Source organism: Pleurodeles waltl, chromosome 4_2 (assembly GCF_031143425.1).
Source record: "Pleurodeles waltl isolate 20211129_DDA chromosome 4_2, aPleWal1.hap1.20221129, whole genome shotgun sequence".
Taxonomy (NCBI): Eukaryota; Metazoa; Chordata; class Amphibia; order Caudata; family Salamandridae; genus Pleurodeles; species Pleurodeles waltl.
In genome coordinates this window covers 710585816-710606513 of record NC_090443.1, presented here as the reverse complement: position 1 = coordinate 710606513, position 20698 = coordinate 710585816, and the positions used below count along the sequence as shown (strand labels likewise).

At 43.6% G+C, this 20698-nt stretch overlaps 1 protein-coding gene across 11 annotated transcripts in view; it reads left to right on the top strand.

Moving 5' to 3' along the window:
• Positions 1-20698, top strand: part of KYAT3 (kynurenine aminotransferase 3) — a 496355-nt gene that overhangs the window by 121948 nt on the left and 353709 nt on the right. The window lies entirely within an intron of this gene.

Sequence of the window (20698 nt, the reverse complement as noted above, 5' to 3'; positions counted from 1 at the left end):
GTGAGATGTTTAACTGCATCACAGTATGAAACATCGGCCCATCATTTTGCGCTATGCCTTGAGTGTGTGTTCAGGGTAGCCCAGCCCTCTTGTTTTTCTCGAGAGAACCGATTCATTGCTGCAGTTTATCTGATGGCTGCCATGCAGAAAGAAATTGGGGTTTCTTACCGTGATTTAATGGTTACCTTCGTTTGAGCTCTTCTGCGATTTTCATTCATGCTGCAGTTTTCAATAGTTTGCGTTTCAGTGATTATTTTTCAAGTACACCATTGCGCTTCCATAGATGATGTATGTGAATTAATGGACAAACAAAACCTGACAAATCACAGTAGAGTAACCGAAATCATGAAAAAGAATTTGAAGGAAAAAACATTTTAAGAAAATATAAATAAATTGAAAATTAAAACATTTAAAGGGAAAATAATTTTAGGGAAAAAAGGCAACGTTAGATAAACTTGCGTGGAATTTAGGGCCAGATGTATCATCACGCCCCTTTGTGATTCGGAAATAGTGATTTTTAAGAAATCGCTATTTCCGACTCGCAAAGTTCCATGTATCACATTTGCGATTCGGTAATAGCGATTTCTTAAAAATCGCAAATGCTATTACCGAATCGCAAATTGCGATACCTGCCCCATTCGCAGCTATGGGCCTGTTGGCCTATAGTTGCAAATTTTTTGCATTTCCAAAATTGCGATTTCTGAACCAGAAATCGCAATTTTGGAAATGCAAAAGCCCAGGGTGCTGGGGGCCTAAGGCCCCCTCTGCTGCACCCCAAAAATGTTTTGGGGGACATGTAAAGTGCACCCATGCCAAAAGGGCATGTGTGCTTCACATGTTCAATTTAAAAATGCATTTTAAATGCATTTTTAAATTTTGCACCAGGTTACCACCTGGTATCTTTTCATGTTATTTTGCATGTGCAAAATGCCATTTTGCGAAAATTTGCAATTTTTTGCAGCATCTCCTTGCGATGTGGATTTTGCGAATCGCAAATTGCGACTCGCAAAAACCAGTTCGCAACGCAAGAAATCACATTTTTTGTGATTTCTTATTTGTGGTCTGCGAATGCCTTTCATGCATCGCAGACCACTTTTTTTGCACTCGCATACGGCTGAATTTTGCGATTCGCACCGTTTGCGTGTGCAAACATTTTTCATACATCTGGCCCCTAGTCTAGTGAGGGATTTTTGGGTCAAGGGATGGTTGATGCTTTTGGGATGATGAGTTTATAGGGGTCAGGGATGGGTGGAGTTAAAGCTTAGAAAGATGTCTTTCGGGTCTAGGAATGGATAGAGTTTAAGGGTGGTGAGTGTTTTTTTGGGATCAGTAACAGGTGGAGCTTAGCGGTGGCGAGGGCTTTTTAGGGTTCACAGATAGTGGAGTTTAGGGTAGGGAGGAGTTTTAATGGTTCATTAATTGATTTCAGTGACCTTGGGCGTAGTACGTAGCTGGTGGTGAATTTTGCAGTAGGGTGTTGCAATTATATTACTAAATCTTAGTATGGTAGTGAGGTGTCCTTTACAGGCAGCACATTTCAGTTGAAATGACCACTATATTTGCTCAGACATACAGTTTGATGAAATGCATGAAACGATAATGTGTGAAAATTGTTTTTCGGAAAATAAGTAGGTCTTGATTTGTTTTGATCCTATTTAAAGCTTTGTTTCCACCACCCTTCAGAATCACAAAAAACTTTAGGCTTTATGTATGGTTTCAAAATTGCTGATTTATTCTGAATCATATGAACAGTTTCTTCAAAGGTATTTACAGAAGTAGCCAAAATACAGCGAAAATGTTATTAAAAAAAAAAGAAAATGGGAACAAAGGGCTGCAGAAGAAGGCTCGTAGTTTTTTCCCTGAAAATGGCATCAACAAAGGGTTTGCAGCGGTAAAATCACCATCTTCCCAGCTTTCAGGAACAGGCAGATTTGAATTAGAAAACCCAATTTTTTTAACACAATTTTGACATTTTACTGGGACATACCTTATTTTTACTATTTTTGTGTGCTTTCAGCCTCCTTCCAGTTAGTGACTGAAATGGGTGAGAAACCAATGCTGGATCCTAGAACGCTAAACATTTCTGAAAAGTAGACAAAATTCTGAATTCAGCAAGGGATCATTTGTGTAGATCCTACAAGTGTTTCCTGCAGAAAATAACAGCTGAAATAAAAGAATTTTGAAATTGAGGTGAAAAAAACAGCCATTTTTCTCCACATTTTACTCTGTAATTTCCTGCAATGTCAGATTTTTGAAAGCAATATATTGTTACGTCAGTTGGACTCTTCTGGTTGCGGGGATATATAGGGCTTGTAGGTTCATCAAGAACCCGAAGTACCCAGAGCCAATAAATGAGCTGCACCTTGCAATGGGTTTTCATTATATACCGGGTATACAGCAATTCATTTGCTGAAATATAAAAAGTGAAAAATAGGTATCAAGAAAACCTTTCTATTTCCAAAATGGCCCCAAGATAAGGTGTTGAGAAGCAGTGGTTATTTGCACATCTCTGAATTCCAGGGTGCCCATACTAGCATGTGAATTACAGCGCATTTCTCAAATAGACGTCTTTTTTGCACACTGTCTTACATTTGGAAGGGAAAAATGTAGAGAAAGACAAGGGACAATAACACTTGTTTTGCTATTCTATGTTCCCCCAAGTCTCCTGATAAAAATGGTACTTTACTTGCGTGCCCGCAACAGGAAATGCCCCAAAACACAACATGGACACATCACATTTTCACAAAGAAAACAGCTGTTTTTTGCAAAGTGCCTAACTGTGGATTTTGGCCTCTAGCTCAGCCGGTACCTAGGGAAACCTAGCAAACCTGTGCAGTTTTGAAAACTAGACACCTAGGGGAATCCAAGATGGGGTGACTTGTGGGGCTCTGACCAGGTTCTGTTACCCAGAATCCTTTGCACACCTCAAAATTTGACCAAAAAGAAATTTTTTCCTCATTTCTGTGACAGAAAGCTCTGGAATCAGAGAGGAGCCACAAATTTCCTTCCACCCAGCGTTCCCCCAAGCCTCCCGATATAAATGGTACCTCACTTTTGTGTGTAGGCCTACTGCCCGTGAAAGGAAATGCCCCAAAACACTATCTGAACACATCAAAATGATCAAACACAAAACTACCTGTTTTTTTTGGGGGGGGGGGGGGGTCACCTGCGTTTTTGGTCCTGGGCTCAGCAGCCATCTGGGGAAACCTACCAAACCCGGATATTTCTGAAAACACCCGAGGGAGTCCAGAGAGGTGTGACTTGTGTGGATTCCCCCAATGTTTTCTTACCCAGAATCCTCAGCAAACCTCAAATGTAGCTAAAAAAAACAAAACACATTTTTCTCACATTTTTGTGTGGGATCACTGCACTGGGACAAATTTCATACCACCCAACGTTCCCCTCAGTCTCCCAGTAAAAATGATACCTCATTTGTGTAGGTGGGCCAAGTGCTTGTGAAAGGGAAGAGCCAAAAACATGTTGATAGTGAGGGGGAACCAAAGGGGGTCCAAAAGGGCAGTTTGCAAAAAAACATTTTTAGGCTGACAAGTGCGGGAGAATTACTATCGGTATAGATGAGACAATGCTGGCTGGTAGGAATTTTGTGGATTCCTGCAGATTCCGGAAGGTTCCATCACAAAAATGTGGGAAAAAATTGTGATTTCCAACAATGTTTCAGGGCATTGTGGGTACGAAAATGGTGCGGGGTGCATGTGAAACACACCACCCTGGAATCACCCAGATGTTTAGTTTTCAGATGTGTCTAGGTCTTGGGGTTTTTCTACATGGCAGCGTCCCAAAGTCCATAAAGTGCAACTCTCACCATTCGAAGTGGGCCGATTTTGAGAGTTAGGCAAGCTCTCATGGCCCAAATATAAAACCAAAACCCCAAATAATCAAATGCCTTCTTGCTTGCTGTGGGATAAGATGTTTTAGAGTGCGGGGGAGAGCTGAAAGACTGTTACCCCCTTCAGTTGGGGTGGGGTCATAACCAGGCCCATACTGGTTGGTAGCCACCACCCCTATATCTATATATATATATATATATATATATATATATATATATATATATATATATATATATATATATTCCAACAGATGGAACAATATCCACGCGACGGCTGCACCAATCCCGAAATCAAATCCCGATCGTGGGGACGAAGTAAAGTTCAACAGTTCAGAGTTGAATTGTATCAAATTCATTCCATATAATGGTTTCACAGTTTCCTGCAACGAGTGTCAACGCGTTTCGGCAAACGCCTTCTGATATATATATATATTTTTGTTTTAATTCCCTGGCCATCTAGTAGACTTTCTGCCCCCCCCCCCCCCCCCGGGTGTGGATCAGGGGTAATTGCTCCATTTGCCCACTGGTGCGCAGAACAACTTTGGCCCCATTTATTTGGGATGGGGGTATGGCCATACCTCAACCCTCTTATTTTGGAGAAAAAAAACTTCCCTGGTCTCTGGTGGGCGTTCTGCCCCCCCCTTGGGGGCAGATGGGCCTTCCAAAAATAGGCAGATATGACCAACAGTGATGTGCCCCCATGGGGAGTGACCCTTACCCAAAAGAAAATACACACACACACCAATCCCTGGTGCCTAAGTGGGTTCTCCCCTCCAGGGCCAGGGGTGGGACCCTTGCCTAAGGGGTCGCTCCCCACCTCTTAAAAAAAAAAAAAAGATCCTTGGCGCCTAGAGGTTTCTGCCCCCTGGGGGGGAGGGGGTGGTCAGAATGGCCTAAAATAAATTTGCCTCCCCGGGGAGCGACCCTTGCCTAATGGGTCGCTCCCCTTCTGTGAATTCGCCAATAAAAAAAAAACTCCCTAGTGTCTAGTAAATACGCCGATCTGCCCCCAAGGGGGGCAGAAATGGCCTAAATATTATTTGCCCCCTAGAGAGCAACCCTTGCCTAAGGGGTCATTCCCCAACTCTAAAAAAAACATGCAGAACTAAATTGCGTTTTCCGGCCATAATTTAATGGTTGCCTTCTTTTGAGCTTTTCTCTGGTTTTCATTTATGCTGCAGATTTCAACAGTTTGGCATTTCAGTGATCATTATTACAGCCACACTATTACTCGTCTATGGGTGATGTATGTGAATACTGGGGAAAAAAACTGAAAAAATACATTGTAGGAACCAAAATCATGAAAAACTATTTAAAGGAAAGACCATTTTAGGTAAATAAAAATAATTTGAAAATTAAAGGAAACGATTTAAAGGAAAAAATATTTCAAGGAAAAGGGCATAGTTACATTCAACTTGGTTGGAGGTTAGCGTAGCGAGGGATTTTTGGCTTTAGAGATGGTTAATGTTTGTGGGGTGATGAGTTTTTAGGAGTCAGAGATGGGTGAAATTCAAGCTTAGAAGAGTTTAGAGGTGATGAGGGTTCTTTGGGGATCAGATATAGGTGGAATTTAGGGGTGGCATGGGTTTTTAGGTGTTAGAAGTGGGGTCTCTAGTTGGCAGTGGTTTGCACCCTCTCCATGTAGGGACCCTCACTCTAGTCAGGGTAAGGGAGTCACACAGCTAAGATAACCCCTGCTCACCCCCTTGGTAGCTTGACACAAGCATTCAGGCTAATCTCAGCGGCAATGTGTAAAGTATTTGTACACACAGAGTAACACAATGAAAACATCACAAAAGTACTCAACATCAGTTTAGAAAAATAGCCAATATTTATCTGAGTAAAGCAAGATCAAAACGTCAAAAATCCGAGATACACTGGCTAAGATATCACTTTTAAAATATGAATGTCCTCATTATGACTTCGGCAGTCTTTTCACAAGACCGCAAAAGACATGAACTCTAGAAGACCACCAGTGGTGGTGGTCTTCCAACCACCATATTACGAGTACTGAAGGATTTCCACCACAACTTGGGCAGAAATCCTTCACTAGTAGTGCTGGCGGTCAGAGGTGCAGTTTTGGTTCCAAAACTGGCCCGCCCCACCAAAAGGACTCCACCAGCCGTATTACAAACTGTAATACTGGCTGGTGGTGTCCTGATGGCGGGGCACTGCCAGCAGTGGAAGCGCCTGTTCCCGTTTCTTGCCGGACAACCTCCTCCCTGGACAAAGAAAGTAGATTGTCCGACAGGGGAGGGGGATAGGAGGGTGGGGGGTGTTGTGGGTGTTGTATGCATGCGTGTATGGGCGTTTGAATGGGTGTGTATGGGTGTTTAAATGTGTGTGTATGCATGTGTGTATAGGTGTTTGAATGTGTGTGCATACATATTTGAATTTGTGTATGATTGATGAAGTGAGTGTGTGTTGTAATGTTTGTGTGAATGCGTGTATGGATGCATCAGTTAATGTAGACGGGTCACGGAGACCGCGTCTACGATACCTCGGATCCGACATCATTCAGCCGACTGCATTAACACGTCACTACGCTGCCTTGGCAACGGGGGGGGGGCGCAACGGCGTCGGCGGCAGCGTCAACTTCCTGGTTCAGGAAGTTAAAGAGAAGACGGACAACGATGCGGAGGTGCCGACCGCCACTTCAAGGACGCCGACCGGAGAAGACGCGGAGGAGCAAGAAAACCCGAGGACGCAGAATCCCTGGAAAGGAACGGGAAACCAGACGCTGGACGCTAAAAGGAGCCAGAGGACGCGAGATTCCCGCCACGGCCCCAGAGGGTCGTGGCTTTGGAAGGTACGGTCCCTCCTAGGGACAAGAGGGTCACGGGGCACGGAGGGCACGGGGGACGGGAACCAGGGAGGGGAGGAAAACGGGAAAAAGGGGCACTAAGTCACTAAAGGAAGTTTACAGGCACCAAGATAACCCCAATCCTTCCCCTGTGACAAACGCCACCGACCTTCCCCCTCTGCTTGCTTCCTTTTTCCCCATTTTGAGCACATTAGTAACTCCCAGATACCTCAGAAGGATTTACCCTGTCTTTCTTTCCTCCATGTGCATGGAACCCGAGATTGAAGTCCGTCTCCCCGCCATCAGGACACGACCGGCAAAAAGAACCTAAGGAAGAAAGAAGAACATAATAAAGAACCAATACCCGGAAGAACCCACTAGGTCTAGAAAAGTATTAAGGAGAAAACAAAGTGAACGGTCTGTGAGATACCAAAGAAAAATAAAACTCACAGTATAAAACCCCATATTATTTCTGAGAAGGTGTTATTATATCCGCTCGTATATATATTAGCCTACCACAGTTAATGTGTGAATGTAAGTGTTGGTGAATGAGTGTATGCAGGGTGAGTGTAGGTGTGTGTGTGCATGTATGTTGGGAGGGGGGAGTTGGTAGGTGCTGTACTGGAAGGGGGGTGGGGGATTCTGGTATGGAGATGGGTGTGTGGGGGCTTTGGGATTGTAGTGGGGGGTGTTGGGAGTCAATTTCAAGAAATTTCATGTCACCGGTAGCCTTTCTGCCAGGGTTTTTGTGGCGGTGCTACTGCTGCGGAAACCCTGGAGGAAAGTCGACTCTTGATACCGCTAGCAGTCTTCATTGGACCACCAGGTCGGAAGATGCTAATCTCCGGCCTGGCTGTCCAACCGCCCTGGTGGTACAGGTTGGGATGTGGCAGGTTAGCAGAGGCCAACCCGCCACACTCCTAATGTGGCAGTCTTCACCGCTGGCCCGTCAGTGGTGCGTCTGCTTCTGTGGCTCTAGGCGTTTTCGGACCGCAAGGGTCATAATAAGGACCTAAATGTAATAGTAGTTCCTTGAAATCAGTGAAGCGTTTGACTGAGGCAAAGTACCTGAAATGTGTCAAAGACAATGCGGGCGGCAGGGAAGGCGATCCAGTATGTCAAGATGCAGTGTCACAATCACACCACGAGGCCACAGGTGCTGCGGCGGAGTCGGGTGTCAAGGAAGTCAGTGACACAGCTGTGGTGGGACTTCAGAGGCACTGTGGTGGCATCGGGCCTATGTGGCAAGTCGCAGTTGGTCCACGGCTCTGGTGCAGGCGACGTCACGGAGTTGGAGAGCGGTGCCAGTTCCAAAGTCGCTCCGGAGTAGATTTGCTTACTTTTTTCTTGGTTGCACCAGAGCGCAGGAACTGGATTTGGCCACACTTAGCAAGTCAGGACTCTCAGCAAGAGAACCCAGGCTCTGGCAGGTGAAGTCTTTGATGTCCCTGAGACTTCTTAACAGGAGGCAAGCTCAGCTGAAGCCTTTGGAGAACCATGGCAAGCAAGATGTAAAAAGCAAAGTCCAAATCTTTCACTTCCAGGACAGAAGCAGCAAGCCAGCATAGCAAAGCAACTGGCAGAGTTGCTGTCCCTCCTACAGCATCCAGCTCTTCTTCCTGGCAGAATGTCCTCTGTCCAGAAGGATTCTAACTATGTGTGGTCAAAGGTCCAGTACTTATACCCATTTCTGTCTTTGAAGTAGGCCAACTTCAAAGAGAAGTCTTTGTAGTGCACAAAACCCTGCATTTCATGCCCTGGCACCAGACTCACTCCCGGGGGTTGGAGACCGCTTTGTGTGAGGACAGGCACAGCCCTACTCAGGTGCCTTTGTCAGCTCCTCACACCACTCTAGCTCTGAAAGGTCTGTCAGCCTGGGAAGCGAAAATTACACTTAAAAGATAATTCAAGGCAATCCCCACGTTATCCTATGGGAGAGATAGGCCTTGCAATAGTGAAAAACAAATTTAGCAGTATTTCACTTTTAGGACATGTAAAACACACCAATACATGTCCTGCCTTTTAAATACACTGCACCCTGCCCTTCGCGCTGCCTTAGGCATAATTTAGGGGTGACTTACATAGTAAAAGGGAATGTTTGGGCCTGGCAAGTGGGTGCACTTGCCAGGTAGAAACGGCTGTTTAAAACTGCTCACACAGACACTGCATTGGCAGGTCTGAGACATGTTTATAGGACTACTCAAGGTGGCGCAGTCAGTGCTGCAGGCCCACAAGTAGCATTTGATTTACAGGCCCAGGGCACAGGTGGTGCACTATATTAGGGATTCACTAGTAAATCAGAAATGCCTAACATGGATAAACCCATCACAAATACTTTTTAGAAAGAGAGTATATGCACTTTAATTAGCAGTAGTAAAGTACCCGGAGTCCTACAGCCTACCAAAACAAGTCTGAAAAATAGGAGGAAGAAGGCATAAAGTTTGGGGAAAGCCCTGCAAGAAGGGCCAGGTCCAACATTAGGGTTCACAGATGGGTGGGGTTTAGGATAGTGAGGGGTTTTAAGGGTTCAGTGATGGGTGGAGTTTGGATACTGAAAGGTTTTTTAGGGTTCAGGGAAGGGCAAAGTTTAACAGTGGCGAGGAATATTTAGGGATCAGGGACACTGTGTTTAAGGGTAGTACCTTTTTTTTTTTGTAGACGTCAGAGATGGGTGGAGTTTAGTGGTGGTGAGATGTTTTTATGTATTCAGTGATAGGTGGGGTTTATGCATAGGAATGGGTTGTTAGGGTTTTAGGAATTTGAGTTTAGGTGTAGAATGGTATTTTAGGGTTCACAATAGACGGAGATTAGTGGTAAGGGATAGGTGTATTTTAGGTGTACTGAAGGTTTTTTAGATTTCAGGAATGTGTGGTATTTAGAGGTTCAAAAGGACTTTTAGGGGTCAGGGATGGCTGCAGTTTAGGGCTCAAGCATGGGTGGATTTTGGGTGTGGTGAGTGGTTTTTAGAGGGCATGGATTAATGGTGTTCAGAAGTTGTGAAAGGGTCATGGATGGATCTTGTTTCATCCTACTTAATTGTTAGACAGTAAAAAAGATATAAATCCGAAATGTTCCTTGAAGTAAAGCACTGAAATAAATACCTCCGACAAAAGGTTTCTGAAAGTACGACCTGCAACTATTGCATTTACACCAATCAAAATAAGCATGCAAAGGCCAACTTTGAAAAAAGAGGTTCTATGAATTGCTTTCTGTGAAATGGTAAATGTCATTCATTGTTACACCGGTCAGGTGAATGGTTTCTCAGTAATGGTATTCCGTATAATTGTTTTTCTTTGAAATCCCATACAATCTCCGTAGATGGGCTCTCAACTGGCACTTGCAATATCATTTTGTAAGGTTTGGAATGGCTGGAATCTGCTCTCCACCCCAGAGGGAACAAAAAGGCTTATTTCCAGCATTTAGTGTTTTTTTTCCAGTCGGCTGTTCAAATGATAGTTACAAATTATAGTTACTGGCCTTTCCTTATCCAAGTTTGACAGTCAAGTAGTATTTATGCGAGTTACCAGGGTTTACAAACAATTCATTTTGAAGGTTTTATTTTGGCACTATTTCTTATGCATCTTTGCAGTAGACATTATTTATTTTGATTTAGTCACATTGCTGAGCTGCGACTAGCAGTATTTAAAATTAATTTATCCAAGTAGTGCGGCTCACTCTTGCAAGTAGCCAGATTTATAGTGAAACAAAAGCTATTCTGTTTTGTCTCTCTGTTTTTTTTCTATGCACTAACTTCGATTTTTGTAAAGATTTGAGTCTGTGTATTGTAAAAGAACGGAGTTTCTCTTCCGGGCTGTGATGTGGTCTAGCAGCTAGAGCTGTCGTTCTCAGATCATAGAAAGAACAAGGCTGAAATGCTGGCCCCTGCTCACATCCTATGATTTTGGACAAATCACTAAAATCTCCCTTTGCCTAAAAAGATGTGTAATGTAGTCCGGTGCTGTTTTAAAGTGTTTAACATTCGCACTTCTTTTTTTTTTTAAAGTAAAAATAACTTGCAGAGGGTTTCAAGATGCACTTAAAGGAAATAAAGAAGCAACACCCCATCCCCCAACAAAAGATCCTTAGAATACATGCATCGCCATGTTTAAACACAGCTTGTATCATATTAGCGTATGAGGCTGCGCTTGTGTGAGATATTAGCTGTAGATTGTCGGTGACTATCTACAGCAGGGGTCTCAAATCTTTCCTATAGTGAGAGCAGCCTCTGACCACTGAATACAGTCTTTCACTATACCTAATATAGTAATTGCAGAGTACATTTAGGCCAAGAAATTTAAACACTGTTCCTGGTGTACCATACTTCTGCTCCAGTGAGCTTACTGCCTTAATATCGCAAGATTTATATGTCAAAATGTTTCTTTGTGGGGTTCCCTTGAATCAACTTTGACCCTTTGATTTTGTTGAGGAATAAACTATGAGAGTTGAATGTCTAATTGGGGCTTAGGATCTCATAGTCATGCAACTCCTATGATTAAGCCATTGACCATTGTGTTTGATTCCCAACTTAAGAAATGTTAAGCTGAGAGCAGCTCCTGTATGAACAGTACCCAAGCCAATGATATGAAAAGGCATAGTTGTTCCGGATTGAACTTCATTTCTAAGAGCCACCACATATGTATTTTGGAAGTAAAATCATTTTAGGCAAAGAAAAGCACCTTATGTAGACTTAAAAAACGAAGGGCCTAATATAACCTTGGCGGATGAGTTACTCTGTCACGACGACGACGGATATCCTGGCTGCTGATATATAAGTACATGGGACTCATGGTTTGGCGGACTGCAAAACTGTCACCCTTGTGACGGAGTAACCTGCCTGCCAAGATCTAATCATGCCCTGAGGACTGCACTTTTTGTTGTGTGTATGTGTGCAGATATATTGTGCTTCCTCTTGTTTACTGGGTAGTTGGTCCTTTTCATGACAAAAGGGGTTCATTTTTATCCCAAACCTAGGTCACATCCAGTGATGTTTGCTAATTTATCTTTCAATTTGTGTCTTGTTTTAATTACACTTATTACTGTGTTCAAGCAAAAAACATTTGTTAGAAAGTAATTGGGAAGAAACGATCCTGGTGTCTTAGTTAAAGAAAATCAAGCTATCTACTGCTCAAGTCACCAGCAGAGACGTAAAACGTCATTCTGCTTTAATTGTTGCATCTAAGGTGAAGAATTTCTCCATCAGCTAATCTTGAGAATAAGTCAAATGTATTTTGAAGACTTCGCAAAGGGTTTCAAATAAGACCGCATGTGTTGAGGTGGTGGAGAGAAGACAAAAGAGACTTTAATCAGCTAAGCATGTATTATAAGTTTTTCCCGTAGATATATTTCCTGTTTATTGCACCTTATGTGTCATGTCCGCAATAAGTAGTCTCTTTTTCAGCACAGCCAGTTTGTGATGGTTGCCTAGGCATTGTGGATTATTGTTTAAATGCTTTTTGTTGCTAGCTTGATTTGGGCTTGGAGTCTTTCTCTTTAATGGTAAAATAGGCTCCAGAAACAGGGCAGCCCTCAATCTTGAAATGAGGTCACAAAGAGAGAACTTTTTGGCGTACGAGTCCTAATCCACCACTTCCAACGTGCACTCTACTGCGCCCCTCCATTGCTAAGACAGTTTTAAGCTGAAATTACAACACTTCCTACAAAAGGACCACACAAAGTGAACTGGACAGGGCAGCCTGTTACTGATGTTAAACAATTGTTACATGACACATATTTTCCAGACATTGACATAAATTTACTTTGTTTATTGATCTACACATACATAAACACATTTACCGCTGTATAATCACACACAGTTTTACATGCACGTGCATACAAATTAAATGTCGCCAACATATAAACAAAGAAAGAGAAAGGCCCTTACACAAACATTGACAGGCATTCAAACGCATGCATAGACTCCCACACAAGTAGATGGAATCTCTCTAGGATAAAAATAAGCATAAATGCGGGATCACAAATACAAAACTGTGCACAGATGTAGCCAGTGACAGAAATAAATCCTATTTCTGAAGGGTGTCACCCTGTAAAGACTCCTCGTCACCCTCCAAGCACCCAAAATGTCTCCCATAGACTCCATTGAGATAGCCACCATGAAAACTGCTCACTCTCCAAAATTGTTTCACTCATCACTAATTTCAATAGAATCATCCTCCAAAACAGTTATTCCCACCCTCTATCGGGTCCTAGAAGATTGACAAGTATTTATTAATGTATATACAATGATGGATGTAAACGTGTTTGCAGTGTTGCACTATTTCTAATAAGCAATTAAAAAACACTTGACACTACTATAGTACAAAACTATGTTTCCTTTACATAAAGGCAAGTCTAGATGGTTTTACCAGTGCCTGCTTTTCTTCTTTACAAGGGACACTGTTACTAAACAGCATAGGAGATTTGTAAGTAAACATATTAGAATAGGCTATGACAATATCTGACTTTTGAGTGGTTTAGGGATGACCACCCTGCCCAAATTCATTCCTGGATACTTATGGAAGACCAGATCACCAAATGAATGTGCCATGTTCCACAAACCTAATGTAAAGAGACGGTTACTACTGGATCTCAGGTAAGTGACAATAATTTGTTTTATTTCCTTTTTGTCTGGTGAATTCTGAGTAGGAGCTGTGTAATTTCTGATTCGGAGTGACTAATGTGGCACTACCTTTGTACATAGAAACAAGGTAATCCAGTTGGAGAGAGGAACCATGGTAACCAATCAAAAGTTCATGGAAGCATGAAAGACACATTAACAACGTAAAATGTAAATGTCTTTGTAAAAATATTTAGGCAGTGACCTTTTTGAAATCTCATGGCATCAACAGTATCATATGCTGACATACAGCTCATCCTATCCCTTAATGAATCAACTAGCACAGCCAATGCAAACTTTGCCAACCGCATGAACAACGTCACTGCTTGTGTGAAAAACAACTGCCTCCAGCTCAACATTTGCAAAGCAGAAGTCCTTATCTCCGGCAACAACTTCCCCTGGGATGCCTCTTGGTGGCCCTCTGAATCTGGCACCCCACCAACTCCTATAGACCTTGCCAAGAACCTTGGGATCATCCCGGACACCAACCTCTCCATGAGCAGTCATATCAACACCATTGCCTCATGCTTCTACATTCAGCGTATGCTAGACAAGATTTTCAAGTGGATCCCACAGACCACCAGATGAATAGTCACCAGGCTCTTATCACAAGTAGACTTGACTACTGAAACACCCTCTACTTCAGAACCCAGCCCATTTTCTACACCGACTTCAAACAATCCAGAATGCCACTATAGGACTCATCCTGAACACATGCAAAATAACCACATCTCTCCACACTTCAACAGTCTCCACTGGCTCCTAGTCTAGAACAGTAGTAAGTTGAAGTCACTCCTCAACCACTGCCTCAACTTCTACCAACCCACCAGGCACCTTCGATCTGCGTCCCAGGTAAGAGCACACCTCCCTCGCATCAAGCAGGCCAGAAACACAAGGCACTCCTTCTCATACCTCACAGCCAAGACCTGGAACAACCTCCGGGAACACCTCAGAACCTCCCCCTCTCTCATGGACCTCAAAAGGAAATTCAGGACGTGGCGCTTCCAGACAAACCAGGCATGATCTCCTCCCATCACCCCTCAGGCCTGCCCTACTCAGAGCCTGGACACCCTCAGGAGTGGTCAGCTGCGCTCTACAAATCCACCTAACATAATATAAAATCTCTCATATTTTCCTGTTTTTAATATTGCGTCTGATCAAATAGTTGGATCTCAGTTATAACAGTGAATGTTGGCATTGAATGCCTCTCCTCCTGTGTTGTTACAGATAGTGGATCTGCTGACAATGTCTCTATGATAGATTTTGGTGTAAGGAAGTTAGGGCCAGATGTACGAAGGTCTAGTCGCAAACTACAACTAGTATTTTTGTGATATTAAAGATTTTCAAGAACAGACCCATGAACTAATAACTCAGTTCTTAAAAATCCATAAAATAAAATGAAATTCTCTGGAATCCGACCTACCTTATGGATATTAATGAGGTAGGTAGCTTATTACGAATTAATTCAATTGAATGCCATCAATGGGATAGTAGCCGGCTGGGGCCTGTAGACCACCATGTCTGTGATTGTTTGTAACTAAAGCAAACCTTTTTACCCTTAAAGGTATCCCATTTTCTTCAAATGTATCCTGTTTTCCTTAAAGGAGTCGGACTGCTTTAAAAAAAAAAAAAAAGTTTTTTTTAATTGTACGTTTGAGTTGGCGGCGATCCTATGTACCGCAACACAGTATTCAGGAATTGCATTTCTTTTTACACTTTCTTCCCTTTTTGCTGATGTATATGCACCTCCTTCGAGGTTTAGGTACATTTTCATGATAGAGACGTCTAGTTGCAGATTCCTTACTTTAGAATTTCCCCCGGATGTTAGTCTAGATCCAAAGATGTTTCTTGAGGAGTACCCCTGCTCGCTCCAGGTGGCATTGGCCAGCTCTGCATCCATCGCCGGCATCATGCGCGCCGGATATGATGTCTCAAGACCTATATAGGCACCACCCCGGCGCACTTATTTTCTTTCCACTCCAGCCTGCGCAGACCTGAAGATTACCCCTCAGTCACTTTTTTGACTGGTCTTCTTTCAACTTCTTGTCGCAGATTTTTGAGTGTTAACACTTGTGCATCGAGGATGCCATCACGGAAGGCTACGTTCCAGCCCTGCGGATCCTGTCATCTGGAGATGTCCATAACGCATCTGCACCTTGTGAGCTTGTGATGTTTGGAGCACAACCACGACTGGACATCATGCTCCAAGTGCCCGGCCATGAATCCAAATCTTTGAGGAAGCGGTCCTTAAAACTCATGGTCAGCTCTGTCTCTCCTGTGAGAGGGCGGTCTGGAGAATGGTCACCGAGCACCCATTCTTCATCGTCCCACTCCAAGACCTCGGGACTGTCAAGTTAGTTGAGGCACAAAATTAAGTTGAAGATGAACAAGTGTTCTTTGACTTCACCCCATCTGTCAGTTGCCGCGAAGAGGGAAAAGGAGCATTGTCATTCCAGGCCTCTGTCATGGGAGCCTGAGTCTGGATTGACTCTGCGACTCCCTGAGTTTATGGGAGTCAGAGGCCATACCCCTGATATTTGGGCAGTCCAACCCCCCTGGAGTGGCTTTGGGCCCCATAGAGTCAGCAGGGTCCCCCTCAGGGTTCATGCCGGCGATCGGAACCACTATTGGTCGTACCACCTCAACCTTCCCTGATGACAATTACGATGTTGATGCTCCTGATGCCACTCGTACCCACAGTCGGTGTCTCCCCCATCTTATTGCCAACTCTGATACGGATCTGGACCGGCGTAGCACAACCCCAATTCAGACTTCGACAGGGACCCTGCTCCCTAGGTCGGATACTGACTGTTATTCTCTTGGGTTCGGTTACATTGAGGATTGGAAGGGGTTGCTGGACCCTTTGGAATACCACCTAGAAAATACAATGGAATGGCGAATGGTCCTCAGTGAGGCCTGTGGTTTGGACACTTCCCCAGACACTGGCATTCTTTCCCCTCCTACCGTGGCTATGGAGGACAGAGCCTCCTACTCAGTGATGGTGCTGAGAGTGGCTAAGGTCCTGGGCCTTTTGTGGCAGTCAGGACTAACCTGACAGAAGTGCTTCAGCCTGGGGCTTCTACTTCTGAACACCCCTTTTGCCCTTCAATGAAGTCCTCACTGATGTCGTGATGTGGACCTGGTCCAAACACAGCACAGGAGCTCCTGTGAATAGAACGATTGCCCGCTGCCATAGACCCACTCCAAATCACCCAGGTCTCCTAAGGCAGTACCTGACCCCTGAGAGCTTGGTTGTCCAAGCCTCCATGTCCCCGGGCTCATTCCCTTCCCCATCCCTGGATAGGGAATCCAAGAAGCTGGTTCAGCTTTGGAAGAAGATGTTTTCTTCCTCCAGTCTGGTATTGTGGTCTGTAAACGCAATTTGGCTTTTGGCCCATTACACCCATACTTTATGGGACATGGTTAGGCAGGTGCTGCGAGAGGTCCTGGAGGAATCCGGGGCCATTCTCTCTCAAGCTGTTGCTGATGGGAGTGACACAGCGAAGTTCACAATCCGATGTGGGCTGAACACAACTGACTTACTAGGCAGATCGGTTGTGTTACAGTGGCCTGGAGGCACCACGTGGTTGAGAACGTCTGGCTTTTTGGGGGATGACCAATCCACACTTATGGACATGCCCTTTGATGGTACCCGTCTCTTCAGAGACAAAGCAGGCTTGATGCTTGAGCGCTTTAAGCAGTCCTGGGCTATGGCTAGGTCCTTGGGCCCCCTCAGTCTTTTCACTCCTTTTGTGGCTATGGAAGGGGTGCCCAACCATGTCTGTTCCTCCCCAGCCACTGTGCTGTGCATTCTGTCCAGGCTTTTGCATGGCCGGGGACGTGGGATCCAACGTCCTTGTGGATCAGGGAGTCAGCAGTCTGGCACGTCCACCTCCCTCCATCCCCCCTTCCCTTCTGCAGCAGCCTCTAAACTTTCCTAGTCTGACACTTCTTCGCCAGGGACTAGTTGGAAGCACGATATGCCACGACCTGCCCTGCTAGCAGACAGGTGGGTTTTGCAGAGATTCTGAAGATTACCCCCCCACCCCCCAATGCCACCATCCTATGATCGGATGACAGAGGATCACTTCGTAATTCTCCACAAGGAGGCTATGGCTCTCTTGGCTAAGGGAGCCATAGAGAGGGTCCCTATGCCAGAAGTAGGTTGTGGTTGTTACTTCCACTACTTTCTGGTGCCCAAAAAGTACAAAGGCCTTCGCCCTATCCTAGATCTTCTGTCCCTCAATCTCTTCTTCAGGAAGGAGAAGTCCAGAATGCTCACTGTGGCTCAGGTTTTATCTGCCCTGGACCCAGATGACTGGATGGTAGCAGTGGACTTGCAGGACATCTATTGCCACATTCCCATCCTGCCTGACCAGCACCCCTCGGGTGTTCACCAAGGTGATGGTGGTGGTCGCAGCTCATCTGCGCAGGTCAGGGGTTTCAGTCTTCCCCCCTACCGCGATGACTGGCTATTGAAAGCGGGATTGCCCAGGATGTTGTTTACCACCTCCAGATTATGGCGCACCTCCTGCATTCGCTTGAGTTCGCTGTAAATTTGCCAACCTCACACCTGACTTCCTTTCAGATTCTCTTTCATCTGAACTGTCCTGGACACAGTGCAGTTTTGGGCGTATCCTCCCGAGCGGTGAATCCAAGATATTCAGACCATGACACCAATGTTTCAGCCTCTATCCTGGATTTTGGTTAGAATGACTCTGAGGCTGCTGGGCCTGATAGCTGCTGTGAAGATCAAGTTAAGTGGTGATCCATACTAGTTACATTAAAGGTCCTGCTTGTGCAGAAAGAGAGTCAATGATGTTTGAAGATGTGTGTAGAAAGGGTTCTTGAAACCTTGAAAGTAGAAGCAGTGATTTTGACTCAATTTTATACAATTTCTATTCCTTCATGTGGGTTATCATTTCAAGGATTGGATGCTTAAGATTTTTATTTGGGTGAGCATATTTATGGTGTGGAGCAGGGAATCTTGTTTTCAGAATACATATTCTTGTCATAACTAACAGGCACATTGAAATGACATATTGACTGTGATCTCTGGGCTGAACATTAGGTTTTGTTCAGAAACCGATCCATTCTTGGGTAGACCTGGAAATAACAACAAATTTCAAGGTCCTGTTAGCCACGGGGTGGATGATGTTAACGGGATATTGCATGCAGTGGAACACTGCAGAAGATACCCTCCAGTGTTAGGTGAAAACAGAGGGTAAATAGGTGTATGAACTGTAAAGCCTTGGTGTACCAAACTAGTTAGCGTCACCTTGCCTGAAGTGGCTTTGATGGGTTTGGCTTGACCTGATAAGATTGCAGTAGCAATCTGCTGGTGATTCTCTTTGAGGAATAATGGAAATGTTAAATGACAAGCTGTATTTAATTATCACTTTTTCAATTTACTCTTCTTATAATTTCTACACTTGATATGTGGATTTATATTTCAACAATAACCTGTGTGCAATAATCTACGCCTTTGAACTTGGTATCACTTTTATTGCGAAGTGTGGGAAAAGCAGATGATAGCTATTTTGTCCCATAACAAAGTGTTGTGAGACCATGCAAGGCAGACCACCCGGGACTCACCTGGGTGTCTAGTTTTTGAAGGTTGCCCTGCATTGCATCTGAGCCTGGGCCTAAATACAACAATTACCCACATTGCCAAAGTGGATCAATTTCCATTGTGAAATTTCATGTCTCCATGTTGAATTGTTAGGGCTGTTGTATTAGGGTGAAGTTCCTAGTCACACAAGAGGGGTACTTTTTTATCAGAAGTATGGGCACAATGGTGGTAGGAATTTAGTGGAGACCTGCTGATCCCATACCTTTTGCTCACAGGAATGTGAGTGAAATGTGTGATTTTAGTGGGCATTCTAAGTAAGAAAATGGTGGTGGATCCATGCAAGTAACACTACCCTTGGCTTTCTTGGGTATCTTGTTTTCTGAAATGTCTACGTTTGGTCAGTGCATTAAATAAAATGATCAAGTGCTCCTACTTTTACCACCAAAGTATGTTGATTTTGATCACAAATGTGTCCACATTGTCTTTTGGCACCTTTCTTGTCACATGTGATTGTCCCATTCACATGTGCTGGGTACCGTTTGTATCAGAAGAGAGTTTGGGGATGCAGAACTATAGAACTTATATTTAGAAGTAAAAAATGCAGAGAAATGCAATTTAAAATAAGGAATAAGCCAGTGTGCAAGAAAGTACACATTTTGTGAACTTCTCTCTGAATTACACAAATTTAAAGGTTGTACAAATAATCAATATTCCTAAAATCAGTATCTGTGGCACATTTAAAAAATGCATAGGTTTCCTTCATACCCATTTTTCATGCATTAGATTTTACCATATGATTTGCTGTTTGTTCTGTATAGAAACAAATGTCATTATAAGCTGCAGCTCAGTTGTTGACTCTGGATTTATTGTGTGTTTTGTATAACCAACAGAAATCATGTATCCTGAGACTAGAATCATCTGATGGGTGTAACAGTATATCACTTTTGCTAATCGGGAAGTGGGGCAAAAAAATGTTTTTATATTTCAATGATTAGTTTCTTTGTTAAAACAGATCTGCCAAAATTACTCTTTGCTGAATTTGGAATTTTGTCTAGTTTTGAGAAATGTATAGTTTTTGGGGTTCACACCTTTTCCACCACAAACTGATTAGGTGGAAACTACAAACAATAAAAAAAATTGACTACCACTTAGAAACATACAGAAACTGTAGTAAAAAAAATGTTATTTGTTTATTTTTTTCTGGAAACTGAGAAGACTGTGACCTAAGCTCAGCAAATATTTAAACCATTTTAGAGAAAAAAATATGGTTTCTTGCACAGCACTATTTACCCAAAGAAACAAACAGTTCTGTTACATTTGGCCTATTTTCTTGGTTCCCTCCATGGGAATCCACAAACCCTAGGTAACTTTACCATCCTCAGTATAAGGGAGGGAAAATGACACTAACTTGGCTTGGATACTTTTGTGGGAAAAAAGTTATGAAAGCTTAAGCACGTAGAGCCACACACATTGAAAAATGCTCAGTAAGTAGGGAGTGGGCTCAATAGTTAAGAAGCTAAAAAAAATGTATTTGCTATGTTTTACATACATAAAGTAGAAAACAGTGCAACTCTCTCATTATGTTAATGTGGTAACGCCAGAAACTACCCCTCAAAATCATATGTTATGGCTGCATTAATAGCTTTACATCACAGGCAACCAGAAATCACTTACTTTGTGTCCCTCTGTCTGTAAATCAAATACCACACTTAGGGCCAGATGTAGGTACAAAGCAAATTGCGACTTGCAAATTGCAAGTCGCTATTTGCTATGCAGAACGGTGTCTCAGACACCGTCTGCGAGTCGCTATGGGGTCGCAAAGACCCACCTCATTAATATTAATGAGGTTGGTCGCAAATTGCG